Genomic DNA, 17,320 nt, shown 5'->3' with positions numbered 1-17,320 from the left:
ATAACTATCTGAAAGTAGCTGTTAGGGCTGTGCAAAACAGCACCATTCCATTTCAATGTTTTGACAGGCCAGTGTTTCATTTCAAGTTTCATTTCAAAACACTGTTCCATTTCATTTCATTAAAACTGTTTTGAAGCTGTTCCGACATTTCGCCCATAGGCTATAATGGGGAAGCACAAAACTGCCTATAACATTGTCATTTCTTGCCTGATTCAGATGAAATTTGCAGGAATAGTAGCCCCTTCTGAGGCATTATGCCTGCCAAGTTTCAAGGAGATAGGTGCAGGTGTTTCTGGGAAACTGCACCTTGAGGCTGCTGACAAGCAAAACTCATGACATGGGTGACACTTTGTGTGTGTTAAGGCACGCCCTCACTGGCTCTGGGGCCTCTACGAGATATGGTAGTGTGCCCCAATAGGGACTCCTCCTCCCCTACAGCCTCAGTCTGGTCCACCACTTTAAATGACAACAGGTAATAAAATAACTTAGTGAGCACTAGCATAGTAGCACCAGCAGCATCTCAGGCAGCCAAACTGTGACAGAGCCTTTCTTCCCTCTCCTGCAGGAGCTTCTTCTCCAGTGTGGGTGTTAAGGTGCACCCTTACTTTGTGACTCTGTGTGTGTATTAAGGTATGCCCTCACTGGTGCTGGGGCCTCTACACAACACAGTAGTGTGTCCCAATGAGGTTTCCTCCTCCCCTACAGCCCCAGCTCAGTCTACCACTTTAAATGACAACAGATAAAATAATAACTTAGTGAGCAGCAACACAATAACACCAGCATCATCACAGGCAGTCAAACTGTGATAGAGCCTTTCTTTCCTCTGCTTCAGGAGCTTCTTCTCTAGTAGCTGCCAGAGAACTCTCCCTACCAGGCCCAGCCCTGGGGCTTAGATGTGCTCAGAGCCCCGAGTCCTCCTGGTCAGATGCTAGGGGTGTTGGTATAAGGACATGGCACTGGCAGACAAGGTCCTTTCCTTTGGGTCAATTTAATCTGGTATGTTTTAGCAGACCAACTGAATAGTTAGAGAAATATATCTTACAAAGTTTTCAGGTTGAAAAGCCCTTTGTCAGGCTGAGGAAGCACCTGCAGTTGGTGTGTGTGTGTGCGCTGTTCCAGGATGGAAGGAATAAAGAAGTCAGAGGCTGGCATGCAATGCAGGCAAGAAAGCCAGTCAGTGAAAATGGAAATGGAGGCGTCAGGGGGTGACGGTGTTTCAAATAGCTAGTGGAACTTTCCCAGTCACAGGCCCTGGTTCTCATGGGAGATTTCAATCATCCCAACATCTGCTGGGAGGGCAATACAGCAGTGCACAGGGAATCCAAGACTTCTTCCAATCCAACTTTCTGGTGCAAGTGCTGGAACAGTCAACAAGGGGCTGTGCTCTTCTTGATCTGCTGCTCATAAATAGGGAAAAATTGGTGGGGAATGTACTAGTACATGACAACTTTGGCAGCAGTGACCACAAGATGATTATGTTCAGGATCCTGAGGAAATGAAGGATAGAGAGAAGCAGAGTAAGGACCCTTGACCTCAGAAAAGCAGACTTGGACTCTCAGGGAACTCATCAGCAGGGTCTCCTGGGAAGCCAGTATGAAGTGGAGAGGAGCCCAGGAGAGCTGACTATACTTTAAAGAAGCTTTACTGAGAGTGCAGGAACAAACCATCCTGATGTACACGAAGACTAGCAAGTATGGCAGAAGACTAGCTTGGCTTAGCAGGGAATTGTTCAGTAAGTTAAATCACAAAAAGGAAGCTTACCAGAAGTGGAAACTGGGACAAACAACTAGGGAGGAATATAAGAGTATTGCTCCGGCAAACAGAGATGAAGTCAGGAAAGCCAAAATGCAATTGGAGTTGCAGCTAGCAAGGCATGTGAAAGGTAACAAGTAGGGTTTCTACAAATATGTCAATAACAAGAGGAAGATCAGGGAAAGTGTGGGTCCCTTACTGAATAGGGAGGAAAACTAGTGACAGAGGATACAGAAAAGGCTGAAGTATTCAAAGCCTCAGTCTTCATAGGGAAGGTCAGCTCCCAGACTACTGCACCTCAGGGAGAAATAATCAGTGGTTCAATGTCTAGCTGGCAGCTGGTCTCAAGTGGAGTGCCCCTGGAGTCGGTTCTGGGGCGGGTTTTGTTCTATGTCTTCATCAATGATCCGGAAGATGGCATATAGTGCACCCTCAACAATTTTTCAGATGACACCAAGGTGGGGGAAGTACTAATATATTGGAGGGTAGGGCTAGGATTCAGAGTGACCTAAACAAATTGGAGGATTGGACCAAAAGGAATCTCATGAAGTTCAACAAGAACAAGTGCAAAGTCCTGCACTTAGGACGGAACAATCCCGTACACCAGTACAGGCTGGGGGCTGACTTGCTGGGCAGCAGCTCTGCGGAAAAGGACCTGGGGATTACAGTGGACAATAAGATGAACATGATCCAGCAGTGTGTCACTGTTGCCAAGAAGGCTAAAGGCGTACTGGGCTGCATTGGTAGGAGTGTTGCCAGTAGGTCAAGGGAAATGATTATTCCCCTCTATTCAGCACTGGTGAAGCCACATCTGGAGTGCTGTGTACAATTCTGAGCTCCCCACTACAGAAATGATGTGGGCAGATTAGAAAGAGTCCAGCAGAGGGCAACAAAAATGGTGAGGGGGCTGGGGCATGTGATTTATGAGGAGAGACTGAGGTAATTGGGCTTATTTAGTCTAGAGAAGAGGAGACTGAGAGGGTATTTGTTAGCAGCCTTCAGCTACCTGAAGTGGGTTCAAAAGAGGATGGAGCTAGACTGTTTTCAGTGGGGAGATATGACAGAACAAGGAGCAATGGTCTCAAGTTGCAGCAAGGGAAGTTTCGGTTAGAAATTAGGAAGAATTTTCTCACTAGGAGGGTAGTAAAATAGTGGAACAGTTTACCCAGAAAGGTTGTGGACTCTCCACCCTTGGAGGTTTTTATAACTTGGGCAGACAAAGCCTTGGCTGGGATGATCTAGTTGGGGATGGTGCTGCTTTGAGCAGGGAGTTGGACTAGATGACCTCCTGAGGTCCCTTCTGACCCTAATTTTCTATGATTCTATGACACAGAACATAATGATCTGCAGTGCTATCTAATAACTTCTGTCATATTATCTGTACTGGGAGTACTGCGTATAATACCATGAGGTATTTTCCATCTCTACGTTATATATTTCTGTCTCCCTTTGGATATTTCATTTTAAATCAAACTGCCACAGTTTGATTTAATCCTCCTTGAATATTTTTGCTTTATAGTAGTAAATAGGTCTGAGTTCTCTCTCTGTAAGGGTCACTGCACAAAGGAATTCTCTGAAATCTCCAGATCTAAGACATAGTTAGAAAGGTAATATATTTAGTGATATAAGAGACAGTGGGTTTTGGTGTACAAGAGCCTGTCCAATTCTTTTAAAATGATTTTGGCATCCTCACTGTTCAAAACCTCTACAACAATTTCATCCTGTCTCAGCATTCTAAAAACAGTCAAGTTCATTATCAGGCTCAGAGATGTTCTGTCAAAAGTGGATCTGAGCAATATACTTTCCTCCAAAATCTCATCCTTTTTTCAGTTCAGAAAATTTCAAGTTTCTTTGGCAGATGAGTCTCTTCTAACTAAAGCTGACTGTCTCCATGTTTTATATAATTCTCTGTGCTCCACTATTGATTATCAAGCTAATAGTTCTCCTACAGAGATGTCTTGGTTTTAGCTTCTGAGTGCTCTGATTCAGGGCTAAATGCCCAGCTTACATTTTTATATCACTGCTTGCTGATGAGCTGACATGGGAGTCTTTATGGTTCTATTGATACCTGCATATTAAAAATAGCTATATTTACTTATAGATTCATAGATTCATAGATTCAGAGATGTTAGGGTTGGAAGGGACCTCAATAGATCATCGAGTCCGACCCCCTGTATAAGCAGGAAAGAGTGCTGGGTCTAGATGACCCCAGCTAGATGGTTATCCAACCTCCTCTTGAAGACCCCCAGGGTAGGGGAGAGCACCACCTCCCTTGGGAGCCCGTTCCAGACCTTGGCCTCTTGAACTGTGAAGAAGTTCCTCCTAATGTCCAATCTAAATCTGCTCTCTGCTAGCTTGTGGCCATTATTTCTTGTAACCCCCGGGGGTGCCTTGGTGAATAAATACTCACCAATTCCCTTCTGTGCCCCAGTGATGAACTTATAGGCAGCCACAAGGTCGCCTCTCAACCTTCTCTTGCGGAGGCTGAAAAGGTCCAGGTTCTCTAGTCTCTCCTCGTAGGGCTTGGTCTGCAGGCCCTTAACGATACGAGTGGCCCTTCTCTGGACCCTCTCCAGGTTATCCGCATCCCTCTTGAATTGTGGCGCCCAGAATTGCACGCAGTACTCCAACTGCGGTCTGACCAGTGCCCGATAGAGGGGAAGTATCACCTCCTTAGGTGATACTAAGTATCACCCCCTCCTAAGTATCACTACTTAGAATTTATTTTTAATTTAAAATATGAATAATTTTAAATATGATCGCCTACTTAGTTCAGGCAGGTAGCATAAGTCCCAATTTAGCCCAAACCAAGAAGATGCATCCATAATGCAAGATCAAATAATTTCACTTCAATTTTCCAGCATTTGATCTGACTTATTTTCCAAACTCTCCTTTCCAATCCTTATATCCTTTCCAAACTCTCCTCTCCGATCCTTATATCCTTTCCAAACTCCCTTTATTTAATATTACAAAACACATTAACACATTTTTCATATTTTCACTAATGGATTGAAATATAAGGTATAGTTTATTCTATTATCAAATGGATACACAACAATACAATTGTATGTTCTTTATTTTAGAACAGTAGATTGTTTCCAATTTTCTTTTGGGCTACTCTGACTTCTTTGTAACTCTTGTTGTGACCTGCTTGATGACAAGGTTTATATTGCTCTGAATCAGCCACGTAGGCTGTTGTGGTCTTACTGGATCACTCAATTCCATCTGTTTTAGTCAGTGGTATCAACAAGATGACAGATTTTACATCAGCATTATAACATGCTAATTGGTCAGTACTGCCAAGGAAATAGTGGTATTAAATTAACAAGAATGCCTGATATCCTATATTTAGCATAAGCCAGTACTTTGAACAGAATAAGAACTATCTTGAGTTTATGAATAGTCAAATGTCTCAAATTCCACACGGTTAGAAGAATCATAAAAAAAAATTGTATTCTTAAATAATATTGGAAGTTTCAAAACAAAAATGATGTGTTTGTTCCAAAGTACAATAAGAAAACATGCAAATCTTCACAATCTACAAATCTTTACCCTTCTCTAACCAAGTGAAAGGCAATGTACACCTCAGTGCCTTCAGGTTATACTAAAAGGAATATTTGTAGTATCTTTTAGTAAATGACAAATATACGAAATCTGTCAGACTTCAAAAAATATTGTTAGACAACCTATTTTTTTTAACAATCCATGCTTGCTTTCTGCTTACGAATATAAGTTACCTGTGGTAAATAACTAAAGTGCTACGTGACTTTAAATTTCTAGGCCTGTCAGAACAAATGATCCATGCCAATGGTGACCTTTCTTGTACTTGTTTACATATGTATTAAAAGAGAAATCCTTCCCAACTGTGACAGGCCAGTTGTCCCAACAAATAACCAGACAAGAAAGATAGTTTGGCCACAGTATGTAGATTCAGTCAGTCAATCCAACTTAGTTCAGGATCCAGGTCTTATCACTGCAGTTTCATGGTTCCCCAAGTGCCATCAAAGCTAACATCATGAACACTACAGAGAATACCACACCATTTCAGTAAATCACATGCCAGTAGAATCAGCATCATTGCTGCCAGAGACCATTTTAAAAAACATAGGCCTCACAGAGACATTCAGTTTCTCTTGGGAAAGTTGTTGCTCTCCTAGGAGAAATCATGAGTGTACAGATATTCAGGATTTTTCTCCTGCAGCTAAAATAGCTACTCCAGGACAAAAATAACCTGGGAATAACTAGAGTTAAATCACTCCCAGGAGAGTGAATGCCTGTAAACATTATCCTTTGAGGAAATCCACAAAACAATTCTCCAACATCCCAGGGTGCTTTGCTCCCATTCCTCCCCCCCCCCCCCACTGCTTCTCAGGAAGACAGAGTGTTATTTTGCTGGACTTTGCTGCTCCAGCCAGAGAGACACAGCCCCTGTGCAGTCCTACACAGTGCTGCATGGAGACACAGACTCACCTGAGCAGTCTGGGTCAGCCAATCAGGGCTGCCCTGTGCACTGCTGACACCTACCTCGGGGCAAACTAGGGGATTCTGCAGAACAGGCTGACACTGTATGCATATGGAGGCCCTGGCTGTGCAGCATCAGCACTGCGAGCTCTCTACTTTTCAAGGGCTCAGCACTCAAATGTCTGTTCAGACATTTCCAGATAAGTTTTTCTACCAGGAAAACAAACCTGGGACAACTCTCCCAGACCATTTGAATGTGTGTATGCAGCCATGGTTGGCATTAAGATGTGGCATATCCTTATACATTTTGATCAGAACTGGAATATCTTTTTGCTGAATTTTGCATAGTATCAACGTATAATATACCCTGTCAATGGAAAATATTTAAATCAATGCAGAGTTTCCTCTCCTCTTAGAATAACAATTTGTGGCTGCATATGCTCACAAGCAAACCTTCAGATGATGATGACGATTAAAGGCCTTCAGGCAATAGTTCAATTAAAATTTAGGTAGCAAAAAATGCTGGTATTTTTCAATGAGGAACCAAGATGCAGATGCTGTACTTGGAAAATCTTCCAGAGCTTGGTATCTAGGTTATGCAGCTGCTGAGCTTGCCCTCTGGGTAGCTACACCAACAGAGAAAGGAATTGAAGGGGATTCATATTTACATTTTACACTGTAATAAGCAAGCAGTTCCCAGCTGTATTTGGGGACTGCAATGCTACTGGGATAGCAGGCTTTTAAAAACCATAAATGATGTTCTGAAAACCCAGTCTATGCTCATTTTGTAGGTACCAGATATGAATTTTTGTCACGCCAGTGGAAAAGTTTAAGACATTGTCATGGTTATCAGTTTCCTTTGGAATGTAGAAGCCTAAATGCTACTGACCTCCTTGGAGATTTAAAAAAACTGTGGGTCCAGACTGTAAACTCACCAGGATAGCTAGTCTCAGGTTTTCTATGGATTTCCACCTTCCCCCACCCCCATTCCCAGTCTTCCTCAAACACACTTGAGAGCCAGATTCTGCCAATATTATACTCAATATTATCTTATGCCATATCTTGCATTACATGATTACTTGCAGAGTAAGTCACAACTCCACATGAAGAATGGTGCCAGAATCTGTACCTGAGTATTAAATAAGACTAAAATGCAGGAAGCTAATGGTATAAAATGCAGGAGGCTAAACTGCCCTTATCCAGTTCTTCCTTCCACTATGATCACAGACACTCAATTTGATTCAGTCCTTGGACTTGTAACAGAGCTTCTAACTCCTGCTCCAGTTAATGGACTGGTTTTACCCACAGTTGCATCCTTTCTACCCATCAATTTCACTGTAGGTTGAACTAGTCTAAGTAATGCTATTACTGTATTTAGCTCAGGAGGGGTATATCTACTTATTTAAGGACAGAATTGGATTTTTAAGGTTATAATATATTGAAGTTAAAATCACAGTGAAATGTATATATTGCTCATATGAAAACTAATGTCTGGGGTGTTTGAGTGCAGGTATGTTAAAACACATTCCTAATGAAAACATTGGATAAGAATTTAGAAACCACTTTCTCTTCACTGTGGACTTAATCCTGCACTATCAGGGTATCTCAATCAAATAGTAAAAACTACAAAATTATAGTGTTGGAAGACCCAAAAAGAAAAGGCTATTAAGTACAATACAGTACAACAAAGAAACATTTGATTAAATAAGATCTACAAACTTTGTATGACATAGATTTTCAGCACTCAAAAGTGGAGAAGTATTCTCTGATTATGACCATTTTACTTATAATTTTAATCTTGAATGACCTATGGGGCACACACAAAAAATCATTTTTTGCTAAAACTGCATCAGAATCCTATCTGTGTTCTCATTACAATAACATTCCAGAATCTGGCCAGACCTTCATTTATGATGCATCCTACATGCTTTTGTAATTTTCCAAAAGCAAATGATTGTAATCCTGTGAAAATGGGCATACTGTTCCACACAATTTTGTTCCCAGGATCAATGATGCAGAAAATAAGTGCTCAAATTCTCACTTGCATTAAAAAGTTAGGCTATCTTAGTCTCATTTTGACAGATTCCCACCCGTCAAATTAATACTGGATGCTTTTAACTGTTGTTAACTGTAGGAAAAGACCATCATTCCAGGCAACTGGCATTATAATGGAATGTTCCCCATTGCAAACAGTAATTTTTTTTTAACTGCACAGAAGCTTTTGATGGCTCAAATTCTACATTTTTTATTATGCCCCAGAGTACTTGATCTTTTTTATATTAGATATTTGATCATGCAATCCTTAGGAGGTTTAAACTATTCCAATGAAAGCCAGTTTTTTATAGTTAAAAGTGTTGCATCCAGCATTTTATTGCTTTTTCATGAACTTTGTCAGATTAAGTGTATCATGAGCTTAAAGTTCAGTTAAGCATGAAGTTCTTTATCTTAAATAGTTTATTTATCTGTTGAATAAAGGGCATGACTCATCAAAGGAAAAGACGCCACAGGATAAAAATCTAGGAATCTGAATGGGTTATTCAGTTTCTGGTAAGCCTGAAAAAATAAAATTATTTGTGTGTCAGGCTGATACATTTGAGAGTGCACACTAGTATAAAACTCCTTCTCTCCTCCTCATTATAGCTGGAATGAGATTGTACCTCTAAAAGCGATCTTAAGATCTTTTGGCTAGAAACAGATGTCGCTGCTGTGGGAGCTCAGGTTGTGCCACAATGTCTCACAGTAAAGAAATAACACCCCATTAGTAAGCACACATTGCACTTTTAAAGTAGTTTACAAAGCAGCTGGGTATATCACACCCGTTTACCAGCAAGCGGCCTGAAAGAACAGGCAGTCAGTCTAGGGCCAGAGCGGGTCTTGGCTACCTGTGATTGTGTCCATGTGCTTGTTGGTTATTCAAAGTGGTGGGTGGCAAAATTTTAACTGGGTGGGGTTAGCAAAATTGTTGTAATATGGGAGAAGTAACAGTGCCTCAATTTCCTTTGTATTTCTCCTGCCACTCCAATCCCCCTCCCAGATTGAGTTTATCACAGTGCAAGGTGCAGGGAGCAGCTCCATGACACAAAAATCAAAGTCCCCAAGACTCTGCAAATCTTTCAGTCTTCCATGTTTGTTGCCAAAAAGCACTTATTTTGTTTGTAATAAAGTACTGTGTCCCATCAAACTGTGTAATCTGGTGGGTGATGGAGGGGCTTTTAAGGTGCCTGTGTAGTGTGGGAGGGAGGGAATCGATGACAACTGGAGTTGGGGGTGAGGCTTGGGTTGGGGCAAGTCTTGGGCTGGGGAGAGTTCCAGGGGGACTGTTTCCCCTCAAAGCAGCTGAATCAGGATTTCATAGCTTTCCTCCATGACCCCTTGTGTTCCCTGTGGGGTGTAGGGTTGGGGGCCCTGCTGCCTCAGAGCTCAGCCAGCTATCCACAGCCTTGATGTTCCCATCCTGGAGTATGTTGGTGGGAGAGAAGAGGGCTGGGCTGCAGGGATCCCCTGAGCCAAGGCCAGCTGAATGGCAGACTCCAAGTGGCTTGGCTACCCCCCCACTGATCCAATCCTAGCAACTTTTGCCCTGAGCACAGGCTCTCTCCAAAAACTGGGGCAGAGGGGGTTTAGCTGGCTCTCCCAGCTCAAGTTGCCTTGGGGAAACAACCACTCTCAGTGATCGGGGCCCAGGCTTCTCCGTGAGGGCTCTGAAATCTCCAGGTGCAGGGCTTGAACTTGGGTTCAGGAATATGGGAAAAATTAAATGAATAGCAACTAAGAACAACTGGAACTTTCCCCAGTGTCTAGCCACAGTTGAGTTAGGTAAAGCAGGCTCTCACAGTGCCAGGGGGGCTGCTCTCTCTTGAGGGTGGGAAGGGGGGAGTGGGCTTAGCTGCCCGTAGCCCCTACACCAATCACAGCAATGCGGGCAGCACTTCTGGCCCCCTGTATTCCCGTCTTGCACAGGACAGGGGGAAGGGGTGGGCTCTGTGCCACCTTCAAACGTTTTAAGGCGGCTCAGGGGCACCACACAGGTGATGTGTTTCCACCCTGAAATAGTGCTCCAGCCCTTTAATACATCATGAAGGACTAGTCAAGTGAAGGGTGTCATATACCCACACTATATGGGAAGCTCGAATAACGTATGTTATTACCTATAACTGTACAGTATAGTATGACTAGACTAAGGAAAGAGACCCTCCTTTAACTATTCTGGCTGCTGGGCTTAGAAACTAGGGATTTATACCTAATCTCTGTCACCTTATTTATACTGAGTAGCACTTTTTTCATGGGTAGTCCCATTGGTTTCAATGGGACTACAAGTGACGTAGTGTTTACCCACTGTAAGAGCATCAGAATTAATGTGAAAAGAGAGTAACATAGAGGGATTTCATAAACTAATATTTTTGGCTGTAAGAAGTTTGTCACACAATGGTTTCACCAAAAACAAAAACTTACCAACAAATAAAATGATTGTTACTTGAAAATAATTGAAACAGTAAATGGGTGTATTTAAAATCTTGGATCTTTCATCATCCTTTTATCCTGTCATATAACCTGAGCTGTCTAATTACCAACACAATCTGTTCAAAATTGCTTTTTTCAGAGTAGTGTTTCTTTATTATCATACACACGGTAAAGAAAGAATCAGAATGACAGTTTTGAGTCATGCAGAAGGCAGGGTAGAGATGCACTTTATATTTCTATATAAAATTGCACTCATGTATTTTATCATATTTTTGAGAAAACAAATTGCTCAGGTTTCAGTAAAAGACTTTTATTAACTATTGTATTAACAACTCAGCACATGAGACCAGCTTCAATGCCTTAACCTGAGTGAGCCTAAACAGTCTTTCCCCATGTTTCTGTTAAGCCTGACTCCTGTTAAATACCTGCACAGTTCCCACCCTGTGCCAATGTGTGCCATGGTACCTGTAAGCCACTAATACTAAATAAAAACAGGTGGGTGAACAAAAAGCTCACCGGCATATGCCAAGCAGTATGTTTTAGGCCCTGGACAGACATTACATTTGAAGTGCTGCAAAAGGCAAGCAGACAGAAATATACACCTTATGAAGGACCCTAAAAATGGCTAAAGAACTCCAAAAATTACCTGGATTAAACACAGCAACTTCTTTGAAGTGCTTCATCCTGAATGTGCTTCTAGTGATGTGGATGTACCCTATGGACTATGACAAAGATCTCGCAGTCCTCTGGCATCGAATACTGTTTCCCCACTCACCCAACCTGGGGAGTAAGGAGAACAGGGCAGAACCCGAATCCGTAATTTCTGGTGTACTCAGGTATCTTTGGCAATCTCAGGAGGCCAAGAGCCATGCGAGGAATTAGTCTTTCCAGGTCCAGGGGGAGCAGAGCCATAGGACTGAGCTATCCTGTATCATGCCTCCTGCCTGCCTGAAGATCACACTACTGCATGCCAGAACAGTAATTGTGAAGCACTCTATTGAGGGGAGGGGGAGGTACAACTGGGGGCTGCCCATCTACCCATGGCCTTGAAGGGCTCTGAATTTAAAGCACTCTGCAGGGAAATGGAATTTGAAGCATTTCAAATGTACAACTGTCTGTGAGCTTAGTTTTTCAAAAGTGATTTAGGCCCCTGTGTAGTGTATCTGGATAGACACCCATAAATCAAAGTGCCCCAAATCAATAATTACATTTGCAATTCTACCAGTATCTGTGTGTTTTCACAAAATGTTAAGCTGAATACAGCTGAGCAAATTTGTAATTTGTAATTTCCACTCCATAGGAGTTTATGTTTGTTTCCAGCCAAATTTGGGATAAAATATTGCATTTTTTTATATAAAAAATTTCAGAAATACGTCATTCTGTGAATGTTGAAATGTTTTGTTTTGATTTCAACATTAAACTGTGTTTTTTCAGGCTCATTGCCCCATGGGAACCTGATGTCTCCATTTTCCCTCACAGGCCAGGCTCTATGACTAGACTACAATCTTCTTAGTATACCCAAACCAAACTGAAGGGACTCCCATTATTCACAAAGGGTGGGCAGGACAAAATCTATATTGGCTTACAAGAGATGTAGTCCTACTGGAAAAAAAGGAGACCTGTGCTACAACTCCCACAAAGTAATATCCTGATAGTAAAATCCAGTTTAATGATTTATTGAACAGGGTTTGAATGAAACATTTTAGGTCAGCCCAAACAAACGAGGTTTTTCCAATGGGTTTTTTATTTTCAAAAATCAAGGTTTTCACACAGAAAAAAAAATAATTGACCAAAAACTGCATTTCCCATTTGTAAATAATTGAAACAACAAATTTGCAAGCAACCCTAAAGAGAAAATTTCCCTGGGCCTCTTTTGTGATTTACTAGCAAGATAGAAACTGGAGTAGGGAAAGAGTACTGTGTCCTTTTGGGCAGTTTCACTTAAATATCAAACTATAGCAGATTTTAAAAGGTAAAAATAAAAACATTTTATAAAACCCCCCATGTATTAGCTCTTTGATCTCTATAAAAACCCAGTAGGGGCTCTAAAATAAATCAGAAAACTTAATTTCCTCTGTTTTTACAGATGATGGATGAATGGTGAGGGTCTGATTTTCTGAGTATCAGTCTCAATATAGTTTGCATTCCACTTGGAAGAAAGTCAGATAACTCTCAAAGCACCAATTGGTACTCTACTGCCTTAAAACTATGCTCTTTATTTTTCTCTTCATATTATAGTTAGTCACACTCAGAAACCAATTCCTGGTTGCAAGGAGTGTGATTTGCTCTCAGCCCCATCCTTTTCCTTTCCCAGTAGTGGAGCTACAGCCATTTTTATTATTATTCAGACTACACAGGGGCCAGAGAACCCACCTGATTAGGGCAAGTGCAATATGAACTCATTCTAAGAAACAGTTCATGCCATACAACGGATAAATGCAGTGTGACTCTGTCCATTTTACAAATAAAAGCATTGAGACACAGCAACAATTAAACACTTGAAGAAGTTCATAAAGGAAGTTTCTAAAGGTAGAAACAGACATTGCCTGATATCATATCTGTGCCACCAAAAATATTTTTATGGCAGGACAAATGGTGAGCAAATAGCCATCCTTAACCTTCATTATGCCAAATCAGTGGCTGTGACAAAAACTAATGTTGATAGTGCTGCTTTGTTGCAGCAGACATCTATTTCATAGAATCATAGAAAATTAGGCTTGGAAGTGACCTTGGGAGGTCATCTAGTCCAACCTCCTGCTCAAAGCAGGATTATTCCCAACTAGATCATCCCAGCCAAGGCTTTGTCTAGCCAGGTCTTAAAAACCCCCAAGGATGGAGATTCCACAACCCCTCTGGGTAACCTGTTCCAGTGATTTACTACCCTCTTGGTGAGAAATTTCTTCCTAATATCTGCTCTGGAGGCCTGAGGGGCCCGATCCTGTGCACCAGGAATTACCATGCAGGGTCAGGCTCCGCAAGCCCCGGGAGGACCTGCCCAGTTTCCCCACTTACATAGACATGCCCTGGGGAATCTTGGGGCACCCCTCTGTAAGCAGGAAAAGTCAGGGTTCCCCACTTATGGAAATCCACCCCAGGATTTCCAGGAGTGCACCTCTGTAAGTGGAGAAATCCCATGAGAGTCTGGGCATGGAGATACAGGACCCAGGGAATCCCTGGCACCCTGCCTCCACTCTGGGACCCACTCTGCAGGCACCAGCAAGGAGGCACAGGGCTACTCCGAATCCAGGGAATTCCCAGTGCCCTGTGCCTCCATGCCAGGGGCTGCACTGACCTGTGCCTCTGCCTGAAGCATGGGTCAGCACAGGCCCCAGCACTGAGGTACAGGGCTCCAGGAATTCCCCAGGTCCTATGCCACCCCCAGCTCCTAGCTAACCCCCACATCAACCCATGCTTCATACATAGACACGGGTCAGCACAAGTCCCAGCACAGGTTCTTTAATGAGGCACAAGACAGAAAAGGGCACAGGGGATTGCTCAGCAAAAGGGAAGATGTTGCCTGTTGTCTGGCACTTGGCCGCTGCCTGATGCAGGACAATGAGGCCATGTGCATTTCACCCAATAAAGCTGATTACCTATGGTGGGACGTGTCCTGCCACACCTTATCTGCTTCATTTGGCAATGTCTGATCCATCATCATTTGCCAACCAGATGTTTTGGGTCTCATTTTAGTATCTTAACATCAAAATTATTATCTTTCCTTGCTGGTGAACTTGGTTTCTGTTAGCAGCAAAGACTTTTGAACAGTTCATAATAGTAAATGATATACATGTTTAAAAACTAATTACTTCTCCACAGCCTTATATTTCTGAGGTTTGAAGACACTCAAGGTAAAGGTTACTGTAAAATTTTCTTTTAAGCTGATTTGTTGCTTGAGAGTTTCTTAGACTTTTCTTTACTATTCTTTTATTTTATTTTCATACCTACCTCATTACAAGGCTCACTGACTATTTTTCTAAACTGGTGTTCTCTCAGTTGTTAAGGACTCACTTCTTGTGTAATTTAAACTGCCAGGAACAATAAAAAAATACATTCACAAATGTTTTTTCTGATACCTTTTTCTTTTCATTTTATAGCTCTGTACAGAAGTTTATGTTCCTACAGGCAAACACAAAGTGTACTTCTCCTCTGGAAAAGTGTGAAATGATTTTATTAAAGCAACTATTTCAACCTGGATGGGTGACTGGAACTTTACATGGCTAGATTGCATCATCATGCTGGAAGGACAGAAAGCACCTTTCTTAGTAGATTTTATTGAACTTAAATGATAGAGATTATTGTTTTAAAAATAAAATTCTAAGCTGTTCATGTTCTATTCTTAAGAAATCACTATGTAGACTTTCATACATGAGGCATTGCATTCACAGCTAGCTCAGGCAATTTCTGCAAAGCACCACATTCTGACATACTCTTAGGGCTCCTATACACGTTCATGCAGCCTGCTTTGATGCGCTGGAAATCCAGTGCGTCAGACCAGACTCAAATAATCAAGGGGTCTAAAAGAACTGAAGTTTAAAAAAATGGAGCCCTGAGGAAACTGGAGGCTGGGTCCTCCAGGGAGATGCTGTGGCTGCCAGAGTGCTTCAGCACCAGGGCTCGAAAGCTGGTGAGTAAGGGGTCAGGGGAGCCAGAGGAGGGGGGAGGGGACTATGGGGGGACCCCCGCCAGCCCCCCAATCCCTGCAGTGCCTGGTCCCACCCCCTGCCTCTCTGAGGCCCCTGATCCCGGCAGTGCCTGGCCCCAGCTCCCTTCAGCCCCCCCCTCAACTCCCCCAATCCCTGCAGTGCCCAGCCCCACCCTTGCCTACCCCCCCGAGACCCCTCATCCCTGTGGTGCCCGCCTCAGCCCCTCCAGGCCCCCAATCCCTGTGGTGCCAGGCCCCACCCCCGCCTACCCCCCAAGCCCCTCCAACCCATGGCCTGCCCCCCCACCCCAGCATGCTCACTTAAAAAAAAATAAACAAAAATCCCCGGCACTTACTGACAGCTCCGCCTGCTGTCAGGATCACTTGGGGCCCCGCCAGCACAGCAGGGGGCAGAGGGACAGCTCCAATGGCCCCAGCCTGGGCCATCCTGCCCTGTGCTGCCTGGGGGGGGCTCTGCCAGGAGGTCCTGGAGCCCACCTGCCCCTGCTCTTTGGGGAAGTAGAGGCTTTTTTTTCCTTTTTTTTTCTGGCTTTTTTTTTAAAGTGCTGGTGTCTGGGGTTGGGCGGGGCAGCCATTAGGGTCTGGGGGAGTGGGGGGGCGAGGCAGCCATTGGGGGGGCTGCAACAGCTGGTGGGGGATGGGGCCAGGTGGGGCAGTAATTGGGGGGCTGGAGTGGGGCATGTGGGCCTTGCTGGGGGGGAGCCCCTGCAGAGGCCATTTGGCCCCTTTTTGGGAGCTGTAACCCCTGTGTGGCCATAGCCCCCCAACAGCCAGTGCTTTAACACTGTAGATACATCAATAAAACATTGCCCAACTGAACACTGTCTCTCTGTCTCTCACTCTCTCTCTCTCTATATAGTGGTCTTTTGTTTTACTTGTGGAGGAACATGGATTTGGGGATATTTTACAGAATGACTTTGGGATTTTTTGTATCAGGGATTTTTCAGTTTTCCAATAGGGAACACCAGAATTCCTGCTAGGGAGGCCAGTGGCAGGACCCTGCCTGCTCAGCTCACCTTGGACCCAGCTGGCTCTGGCTGACCTCCTGGCCAAATGGGGCCAGGAGGACATGCTTTGACAGTTCAAAGCAGGACACCACACCTGGAACATCTTCTGGGCAATAGTTGCCCAGATGGCCAGGCAGGGGGCACACAGGACAGTAGTGCCGCACAGAGGCCAACCTGGCAGCCACAACCCACTGGCACCTGGCCCAGAGGGCCAGATGCCTCATCCCAGTCTGGCAGGTGTGCAGCAGGTCACAGCCAGGCAGTAGCCCCCCTGCCAGACTACTGCAGTGGGTAGAGGGTGCAGGGAACTCTCAGGGCTGCTTCAGCAGTCCAGCTGACACAAGGGGTAGTGTCCCCAGGTACCAATTGGCTAGGGCCCAGAAGCTCCTGACAGTGAGTAGCCCTGAGCTATTTGCCAGGGCAGCTTTTTGTACTGCTGGGGCCAGGACAGGGCAGTTTTTTATATTGCTGGGGACAGCACAGGTGCTGGCCCCAGGCTCTAGCTCCCCCTGGCTGAAGATCCGGGAGGAGCCAGGCAGGGTTATTTTGCCCCAAGTGGCACAGTTTCCTCCTCAACAAAGTGTATGTCTGAGCACATGCATTGGGGCAAAAAGCCCCTGCTCAAATTTGCACCACTTCTATTTGAGCCGCTGCAAGCGCATGTGCTTGTATGTGTGGACGCACCCAAAGGGCGTTCCATATGAACATTTTTTTGTTCCCGCATGTGCCTGTTGCCTTGCCTCAAAGGGGTTTGAGGTGGGGCAAGAGGCATGTGCGCGCTTGTGTGGATGTGCCCAAAGGGTGCATCCAGATGAGTGCACATGTGCAGGGGTGTGTGTTTCCCACAGATCAAAAAGTAGCAGCACATATTTGTGCCACTGCTTTTTGACCAAGGGCATGCCCCTGAATGTGCCACACAACAAATTGACCCAGGTGGGTAGGGAATGCTGGGGCCAGCACCTGGGGCCAGCCTTAC

The 17,320-nt window shown here is 44.0% G+C and overlaps 1 long non-coding RNA gene across 1 annotated transcript in view; it reads left to right on the top strand.

Annotated features, from left to right (window-relative positions):
* Positions 1-14,998, top strand: part of LOC109280455 (uncharacterized) — a 32,038-nt gene extending 17,040 nt beyond the window's left edge. The window contains exon 3 of the long non-coding RNA XR_002086778.2: positions 14,769-14,998. This is a non-coding gene — a long non-coding RNA (uncharacterized LOC109280455). The remainder of the gene's footprint in view (positions 1-14,768) is intronic.
* The last annotated feature ends 2,322 nt before the right edge of the window (positions 14,999-17,320 follow it).

Source organism: Alligator mississippiensis, chromosome 2 (genome assembly GCF_030867095.1).
Source record: "Alligator mississippiensis isolate rAllMis1 chromosome 2, rAllMis1, whole genome shotgun sequence".
Taxonomy (NCBI): Eukaryota; Metazoa; Chordata; order Crocodylia; family Alligatoridae; genus Alligator; species Alligator mississippiensis.
Note: the sequence above shows the minus strand (reverse complement) of the source record. Positions and strands in the feature narration are given on the sequence as shown.